Here is a 10469-nt window from a genome sequence, read left to right on the forward strand (position 1 = left end):
ATTCCATTGTATATATGTACCACATCTTTCTAATCCAGTCATCTACTTTTGGGCATTTGGGCTGCTTCCATGTTTTTCCATTGTAAATAAAGCAGCAATAAACATGGGGGTACATGATAGATCTATTTAATGAAGAAGTAGCTAACCATTCCAAAGAATGAAACAAAACAATAATAGTAGCAATAATAAGTGAGTCAGTTTTATGAGTATTGGTATGGAACATTTTCCAAGATACATTATCAAGTGAAATAATGCAAGTGTAGACAGGGTGAGAAGACTTCTGCCGAGTCGAGAACACGTGTGTTTTCATGGCCAATATGAATACTGCTGTGGACGAAAAGCATTGGGCTAGAGCCAGAAAAAAAGAAACATTTAATTTTTGTTGAATAATATGTACTTCTTTTTAGGTTACTTCACACACAAAATAATAATTTAAAAAAAATCCATAGGTGTGGACATGGAGAGGGTTCCACAATATATTGTGGAGTAAAAATTTTAAATCACATAATTATGTGTAATATAATCCCATTTTGTTAAAAAATGAAATAAACTGTGGCACAAACTGAATAGAGATTAATTGACAAGGATTTGTGAAGGATGGAGAAGAAATAATTAGCTTTTCCATATAGATCTTCTTATATGACTTATATGAATTCATATAGTTCTTAAATTTTTAATAATCTAATGCAGTAAAAAATTGTGTTTATTCCCTTCATTACATTTTTGTTATATTTTCTGATATTATGGCGCTCAAATCCACAAATAGTTTTATAGCTAGCATCATTCTTCTATAATTCCTTTCCAAATATCTCTATGTATATATACACAAACACACAAATTTATATTCAAAATAGAATACCATTCTACATTTTAAAATACTTAAAAGGCCACATTTACCATGAATACACTACCCAGACATATACTGTTTTCACTTTTCATTTGACCATTGGCCTAAGAGGCCAACATAATGCGAATTGAGGCAAAAAAATATATAAAACCAAAAAAAGAGACAGTAATACTGATCCTGTGTATTTAAAACGTTGATACCTTTGTCCTGGATTTTTGCATTAATTTTGATTTAAAATATTGCACTGCCCTTTTATACCTTACCTCCTCCTGCTCTGGCTCTCCTCAGACCAAGACCAATGAAAAAAGGGGACTAGATTTATCCCGGAAGCCCAAAAATTAATTATGCCAAAGGCATCTATACCTCCAAGTGCTTCTGGGTGACTTTAAACACTCCTGTCTACCAACCAGGGCATGTGCTTCATTTGTTTTTTTTCTACTTATGCTAGCACCACTATATCCAGCACAATAGATTCTAACCACAAGTAACCTTTAAATTTAAGTTAATTAGCATTACAAATGTAGAAGGAGTTGGAGGAGGCTCCTGAAGCACTTCCAAGGCAACCCATGAGGCCTGGTAGGTAAATGCTGCAGTTCACAGCAGACTCAGTCATTTGTGTCTTCATTTATCCATTCAACATAAATTCACTCTTCTAGGTATTAGGGGTACAGTCATGAACAAAAAACCTCTACCCGGCCCTCCCTGGTGGCACAGCTGATTAAAGCACAGCACTGAGAAGCTGAAGCCACTTCCGCATGAGTTCGATCCCCACCTGCCCCAGAGGTGATCCACATGGCACCTCAGACATCTCCTGACCCGCCTGCTGCTCCCCCTCAGCAGTGTGCTTCCTCAGTCTGCCTGTTCTCCTCCCCACTCTGTCTCTGGTGAATCCTCTACCCTCTTGGAGTTTCCATTGTGGTGACTAGTGCAGTGCAGTGAACAAAATAAATGAGCAAACTGCGCTGTATATTTAGTGGTGGTGAGTGCTAAGAAGGGAAATTAAGCAGAGAAGGGGGAGGGTGTGGCATACACGCACATGGAAAGCAGTCTGGGAAGAAGCTTCCAGGGAAATAACATTTCAAGATCCTGAAAAAAGCCATGTGGGATCAAAGGATTCTGGATCTAGCAGGAGAGGGGGGCAAGGAAGCCCTGCAGGCTGGAGGGATTTGAGTCAGGAGGCCACAGAGGCTGAAGGGAGGTCAGAGGGAGAAGTATGGTGGGGAGGAGGCCTCCATCAGCCTGGAGAGCTTCCATACTCACCGGATCTTGGTATTCCTTGACAAGGGCCTTGTTTTTGTCTTACAGCCCCTCGCCCAGAGGAGACTCTGTCATGTCAGTGCTGCCGGACAGGCCCACAGCACGGCAACCTCTCTTCTGGAGCTTTGAGTCACTGACTTTGGTCTTTACCAAAGTTCCGTCCCTCATGCCTGCCACCCACACAGAGTATACAGGGTGTCCTGGCGTGACTGACACTAGTCAGTGTCATAATTCAAGTTCAGTTTCCTAATTTCTTTCTCCTTGTGAACCAAAAATACTTAAAGACCTGCCATCATATTCCAAAAGGCCAGTAACCTGTGAGAAAGGATCTGGCTAAGTCTGTTAGCGCTGGGGCAGGTTCCCAAGCCTTCCCATGCCAAGTTTCCCTTTGCTGGTGGGTGGCCGGAAGGGCAATGAATATTCAGAGCTCAGGGCAGTGGCTGCTTCCAACCTGCACAGAAGCATTGACTATTTTAACAGCCAGAACCCTTTGATCCCCTCATCTAACTATTTAACAGAAACTTCTAGCTATCAGCGCGCCCTGCTTAAGGCCACATTTACAACTTCATACAAACTGCCCTAATTTCCTATGTGATCCCTTGAGTTTAAATTTACAATCTAAAGATCCTCCAACAAAGATTATCATAAGAGCAAACATTTTCTCATCTGTCAGTAAATCAAGTACTCTCATCTGCGTAACCCTCAAAAAAGGGACAGATGATTTTCTAGAATCATCTTTGCCATGAAGGAAGATGTGAGAGTGGGTGGAATTCATCCTCTTTGAATTCTGCCGAGATGCATTGCCCAAGTACACACCACAAACTGCTTCTTTTAGTATCAGACATTCAGATCATGTTCGCAGTTCCTGAAACACCACCACACAGCCTGCTGAGAGATCAGACAGCCGGCATCATCTCTGAAGCTAACAGAAGTTTATTTGTGACCCGAACAAGTGGAACCAGTGTGAAAGACAGAGTCCGCCTCCAAATTCATCCGCCTTCATGTCTCTCTTTAAATCCGAAACCACGATCACTCCCTGAAAACTCTTTATCTCAGCCAGTTCCCTAGAAAACTCTGAGCTCTGCTGAAGACTGTGCATTTTACCAGCATCCAGCACAAGGCACTGCGTGCAGTGAGGCACGGGGAAGGGGGTGTGCAGGCACTCCTCTTGCCATTCCAAAGTCTTGCCCCCTGAACTCCATTAGAGAATTCATTCAGCTGCTGATGCCTGGAGCACAAAGACAAAGGAGGCCAGTGGAGTCACCCTGCATTACCTGGGGTTTTCATTTGTTTCCTTTGCTACCTTCTCAATTGATAAAATGTTGGAAAGGACTCCTGGTCTACAGTGACAGGCTGCCTACATTGCTGTTAGGAGCCAAGCCTAGCCCCTGCCACCACCAAATTATAAATGGTGCCCATGCCAGTGTCCCAGAGGACACCAGCAATGTGATGTCTTAGACTGGAGGCCCACGGGAGGGATGCTCTTGGCAAAGCGTACCTACAGTGCTTTGCTAAGAAAGGGTTTAAGGTAGATGTTGGAAAGCATGGTCTCGGGAAAATTGATCAGAATTTGGAAATTAAGCAGTTGCTGGCAGACTTGGCACTTTTTGGCATTTGTGAGTCCATGGGGGTTCTACTAATAAAGTAATAGGTGTTAAAGCAGTCTGAGCTTAGCTTTCCTTACCTGTTGTCATTTGGTGTAGTACGTCTGTTTTGCAAAGTGTAGAACTGTTCAGAAAGAGTGGTTCTGTTTTTCAAATATAAAAATATTTTTAAATTCATGAAGGAGCAGAATACATGGCACCAGTAAATGACAGATTGCAGTAGATTCTGGAAAACAGGTACATGTGAGAGTGGTTTGATAGGTGAAGTGGGTGGGAGAGAAGCAGTCTACAGTATCCTGCGAGAGAGTCGCAAGTGAGGGCGCACCTTTGTGTGAGACAAGGCACCCGAGAGTAGCAGCTGCCATATTCTGTGCCTCCTGCTTTCCGTACTTGATCCATTTAATCTGTAAAATGATCTTACACAGCAGGTATTACTGTCTATACATTTCATATTAAGAATCTAAGATTCAGTAAAATTAAATAACTGTCTAATTTCTTAAAATTAGCAAGAGTCAGAACTAAGATTCAAATCCACAGAATTTATCTGCAAACTCCAAAAGTCAGGATTGTATCTCTGGTTGAATACAACATCCCAAACAGTTTTTTCAGTACCTGGTATGTGGCAGACATTATATACATTCTATACATATAGAGTAGGTGAATGAATGGAATACCAGGTGGATGGACAGACGGACGGACGGACGGATGGACCAATGCAAATCCAAATGACTTCAAAATCACACCATACTGCCTGCCCAAACTTTAAAGCACCATATGAGTCCATCTAGATTCTATATTCAGAGGTATAAAAGCCAGAGGGCCATATAATGTATTGATGCCTTGGAAAGCATAATCCAGACTTGGAGTGGGAAGAGGTAGACATCAGAGAAGCTGGATATTAGAGATTACAAGCAATTTCTAAACCAAAGTAGCCAAGCAAGAAAAAGTCCAAGAGTGGGGAAATGTCCTGAGTGGCAGGCCTGGGGCACCACCCCATTGAGGAACCTGGCCTACTATTTTCTTGTGCTTGCATTGAGCCGAGAGTCCGAGAAGCAGTGGAGCATGATTGGAGCCAGAGGCTCAGCAAGCCAGGTGCTTGCTATATTTATTCATATATTTATACCTTGCCTGGTTCCAGGGAGAACATAAGGCATCTTACAAGGACACAGAAAGTACAAGGTAACATAAATAAGAGCTAGGCAAGAAAGGGAAAGGGCAAATAATAAGGATTAAGGCATAAGAGAAAACAAGAAAGAAAACAAATGTGCAAATTTTACAATCCCATGCACAGGCAGTGAGTAAACCACACATCTGCCTCTCAGCTTCCTTTTTTTAGAGGAAAATACTGAAGGAGATATAATAATACCTTTCTTTCCTGCCCAAGTAGAGAACTACTTAAAAATTAGACACGGAAATCAGACAGAGGGAAATGAGCAGTGACAGCCAGGAGGCATGTGTGGCCTCTCCAGCTGCCTCCTTGGGACTCCCCTCCTGTGGGGTGTTTGTATCTGCGGGTACTGAACTCAGCCAAGTAGTCTGGGACAAAGTTGTGCAAAGGGCTCACGGTCTTTACAAGGTAAGCCTGGACCAGCGAGATGAGGCTACCAGCAAACGTCATCTTAGCTGCCCTCGGCACCGTGTGACACACCGGCTGCTCTTCCAGTCAGCAGAGAACCACATGCCTGAGACCAGAGCCAAGCCCGGACTGGAGGAGGACTTCCGCAAGGATGTTTCTGAGGTCATCTATAATGTCTTTTAATAGAAACCAAGGGGTATATTTTCCTCCAGTTTTAACACAGAAGAATTGTGCTTTTCCTGAATAATTGTTTTATTTCACTCTCAGAAACAAGGTAAATTCTCTCGCTTTCTCTTAGGGTAGGAGTCCCTGATGGGTGGGTGGGTGATGGCCAACACTTGATGTTTACTGACTGAAGAAAACTCCCATAAGGGACTGTGAGCAGGGAGGAACTGGTCTCTGGCTTCCGCTCTCCATCCCAGACCTCTTGGCTGGGCACAATACATGTATATACAGTCATTCACATGGGTGGCAGCCCCAAAGGCAAGATCAGAGAGGAGGTAATCCAGTGGGATCAGTGCCAAGCCAGGCTGCACACCTTAACCAGGCATTCCAGCCTTGTTCTCATTGTCTATTCACATCTCTGATTTCTATGTCTTTATCCAAAGTAATTCTTTACTTGGGCAGAAAGAAAGGGACTATTGGGTCTTCTCAAGTGCCCTACAAAAAAAGGTACACAGGAATGCTCTATCTAAAAGCTATTAAAAGTTAGTACTGGCCCTCCCTGGTGGCTCAGCGGGTTAAAGCACAGCACTGAGAAGCTAAAGCCACTTCCGCATGAGTTCGATTCCCGCCTGCCCCGGAGGGGACCACATGGCGTGGCAGACCTCTCCTGACCTGCCCGCTGCTCCCCTCAGCAGTGTACTTCATCGATCTGCCTGTTCTGCTCCCCACTCTGTCTCTGGTGAAGCCTCTCACTGCCCCTGAGCCTCTGGCCTGTACCCCAGTTCTGTATGAACAAATAAATAAATCTTTAAAAAAAAAACAAAGTATAAGCTCCTCAAAGATGGGCATCTTGCTATGGCATAATAGCACCATTGATTATCAAATGCCTTGCACCTAGTGGCTTTCAATTATTCATTTCAAATTCCCTGTGAATTTCAGTGACATGTAATGCTGTGATTCAAGGTATTTGACATCTGGGATTTAATCAACTTTCATCATTGAGCTCTAAATGTCTGCCAATCTCATCTCTGATATATCTATAGTGAGAGTGAGTGTTATGCAGGAAACAAGTCCTGAATTGATGGTCAAAGCTACATGGTTGCCAGCACTATGGCTACCTTTTCATCACGTCTAACTCAGAATGTTAAGGAACATTTCTTGGAGTAAAGCAGGAGCTATACTTAAACTCTATGGGGGAGAAGGAAACTCTTAAGCATTAAACTAATTTCTCTCTCCTACTATTTTTCTTGAGAAAATTGAGAGATCCTCATTTGACCTGAGTTTTCATCTATTTCTGGATCCACGTAGAATACCAACTCTGCTAATAGGAAGCATTATCATGTGTTATTTTTAGTGTTTTGGCACTAAAAGTTCCCTGACTAATCAATTATTTCCAGCTCAGCTCAGCTAAGCCTCCTGCCTAAGACTCTCCAGCTTGAAATGTTGTCAGCTCCTCCTTTCTTTGTTTCACCTCAGAACTCTTAGAGCAGAGAAGAAGCTGTTGCTAACATTCACCTGTAAAGTTCTCAGAAAGAGACCATGAGACATGAGAGCGGAGGTGAACTTCTGAAGGATGTGGAGCAACTTCCTGCTCCATTACCAGTTGTCTTAATTCTTCCCTCTCTCCAGGAGTTATTTTCCTGGCACTAACATAATTTAAAGCTCTTATAAAATTTTGTTCCACTTTATGGGATAGACCACAAGTAAGAACTAACAGAAGCAAAAACTATATACAAAAATATTCACATTGGTAGTATTTACAGTAGTAGGAAATTGTAAATACTGATTCGAAGCAATAGGTAACTGGCTAAGCAGCTGTATAACTGATGCAACTCTAATGGGGGAAATTAGAAAATATTAAACTCTGCTCTCCTCCATCACTACCATGGAATTGAAAAAAAATGAAAATCCATCTTCCACCCAACACTCAGTTGTGCAACTGATTCACATAAGAGAAAACAGAAGTGGTAAATTCCAAGGGTAGAAATGCTTGCTTCAAATAGCAATGAATCAAAACCCAGTTAAAATCACTTCAGGTTATCATTGCTATTCTCTTTAAATACTCAGCATTGTTGAAGGGTCTTTTCAGAAATTTTCTCACAGATTTCAGGAAAGAAATTCATCAGAATGTATCATAAGTTATGAAATGTTTATAAAATTTTGTTCCATTTTTATGGGCTAGACCACAACTAAGAACTAACAAAAGCAAAAATAATACACAAAAATGTTCACATTGGTAGTATTTACAGTAGTAGGAAATTGTAAATAATCAGATTCTAAGCAATGGGTGACTGGCTAAGCAAGTTGTGACGTATCAGCATAATTGCTGCCCTACTACTTAATAACTTTAAAAATATGTATTTAATCAATTCACTCAACATAATTGTTGATATGTTATTCATTTCTATATGTCTCTCATTCTCTGCTTTTTATGCCTTTTCTTATATTATACAAAAATGTTTTAGTGTTCTATTTTAATGGCTCTGCTGATATTTTTAGTCATGTTTTGAATTTATTTTCTTAGAGTTTGCTCTTGGGATTGCAACATGCATATTTAAATTTTCACAATTGACTTAATTTTAATAAAACATAACAACTTTAGTCCAATAGGTCTCCAATTTCTCCTCTTCCTTTGTGTTATTACTATGCATACTATACATGATATATACATACTACATACCATACTGATAATATATATACCCTGATGTAATCACATATATATCATACTTTGTATAGACATATATGATATATCATATATAAAATCAACAGTATAGTATAATAATTATTGTTTTATGCAATGAGCTTTTATAATTAAAATGAGCAAGCCATTAACCTTTCTAAGTCTTATTTTCCTAGCTATAATCCAGGTTAATAAGACCTATTATTATCACAGAGTTTCTGTGAGCACTAAGATATAGTTCACTCTGCAAGACATAATAGGCATTTCCTAAATGATACCTGTTTATGCTATCATAAATGATAATATATGCAGAGTCTCAATCCAAGAGGACCTGTAGAACATAGATCCAGACTCCAGACAATCAAAATAAGGAGTCAGTTCTTAGAACTAAGGTAAGATTCCCCTGATATCTGCATGGAGGCAAATATCAGAGCTGGCCTATATACAGAAGTCACCAAAATATTCCAATTCCCATTTGCAACTAATAGCTTGTGAAGTTCTTTGTCCACAATGGAGTCAATCTGTTGACACTCTTTCAATTCTCATGACTCAGTAACAAATTACTCCAGAACTTAGAGGCTTAAATCAATAACAACATTTACTTTTATGAACTTTGAAGACGTTAAGCTAAGTAACATAAACCAGTCACAAAAGGACATTATAGTAGGTTTCCACTTAATGTGAGTTTCCTAGAGTAGTCAAATTTATAGCGACAGACAGTAGAATGATGGTTGCCAGGGGCTAAGCAGAAAGAAGACTGGGCCATTAGTGTTTAGTGGATACAGAATTTTAGTTTTAGAAGATGAAAAAGTTCTACAGATGGATGGAAATAATAGCTGCAAAACTGTGCAATGTGTTGAAAGACACTACTTATACCTTTAAAAATTATTAAAATGGAAAATTTAGGCGCTGTACATTTTGCTACAATTTTTTTAATGCCAAAATTAATAGAAGCATATTTATTCCACATACTAACTAAAAAATAATTCTTAAAGAAAATATTCATAATACTCTATGTAACCTACGGAAGTCCTCCATGTCATATACATATTTCAATTATGTGTGATGTACAATTTTTAAGTTTGCCACCAATTTCACCATTCAGCAGCCTGGTGGCTTCCTGCAACTGACTCACATGAGCAGCCAGTTGGCACACCAAGTCCCTGGGATGAGCCAGTAGCAGCATCAAATTCTTTTCCCACCAAACTGGTAAGGAAAAGCACACCAGCAAAACAAAAGGGGTACACTTTGTCTTGTTGGGGAGTCTCTCCTCTGTCTGTTTGCTGTGCTTAAAAGTTAGTAACTTGCCTTCAAATAAGGGTTGGGAGGCAGGTCATCTTTTCAGATTTAACACATTAACAGGCTAATGTGAGAACTCTGTTTTGTACAATTGTTCATGGCTAGATATGACCACAAAAGAAACTAGAAGTACTCCATGGAGATGGTACCAAACCTATCCCAGATTAATTTAATGCAACTATCAGTAATAATGCTTTATTGAATGAATACATCTAGGGTAATACTGAATAGAAGAGGGGCATTCTGACAATGCCATTAAACAGGACAGTCCCAGATACAATAAAGATAATTGTCAAATACACCTCATCAGAGGAGTCATTGTAAGAGTTAGGTAAGGTCATGTGAAATAACCTGGAATCATTTACTTTGCTATACAATTATCTTTATCTATATTGATCCATATATGCATTCTTGCCCACTGATTATTACAAATAGAATTTTATCATCATTGTGTAAACTTCCATTGTGTAACTTGCTGTGATTTTTAATAGGCACTTCATTAAATCCATACATTAACCTAGGGAGGTATTGTCATCCTCACTATTTTTAGTCTTCCAGATGAACAGTATGGTATAACTCCCCACTTACTTGTCTGTCTTTATTGTCCTCATTAGAGTTTTATAGATTCTTCAAATAAATCTCTTTGTCCTGGATTATATTAATAGCCAAGGATTTAATGTCCTATTGCTATTTTAGCAGAATTTACATTTCCAATGCATTTTCTAGACTTGCATCACTAGTGATAGAAAGATGTTTTTGTGTAGCGAATTAATCTTACATTCTTTTCTTACATACTCACCCCATTTGATCTCATTGCCTCCTACAGTTTCAATTTCAAATTCCCTACCCCAAACCCATTCCCCTGAGTGCCAAATACATCTAGACAACTCCCTGCTGCCTAGACATCCCACAGGCACCACTAACTTAATATAACCAGAAGAAAATTCTTCTTCCCCCAGAGCAGAACGTCCCCCTTCTTTGATATTCCTAATTGCAGTGAGTCACGTATCCTGAGGTACACACTGGAAACCTTGAAGTTAA

The sequence above is a fragment of the Condylura cristata genome, unplaced genomic scaffold, assembly GCF_000260355.1.
Source record: "Condylura cristata isolate star-nosed mole 26May11 unplaced genomic scaffold, ConCri1.0 scaffold00001, whole genome shotgun sequence".
NCBI classification, from domain to species: Eukaryota; Metazoa; Chordata; class Mammalia; order Eulipotyphla; family Talpidae; genus Condylura; species Condylura cristata.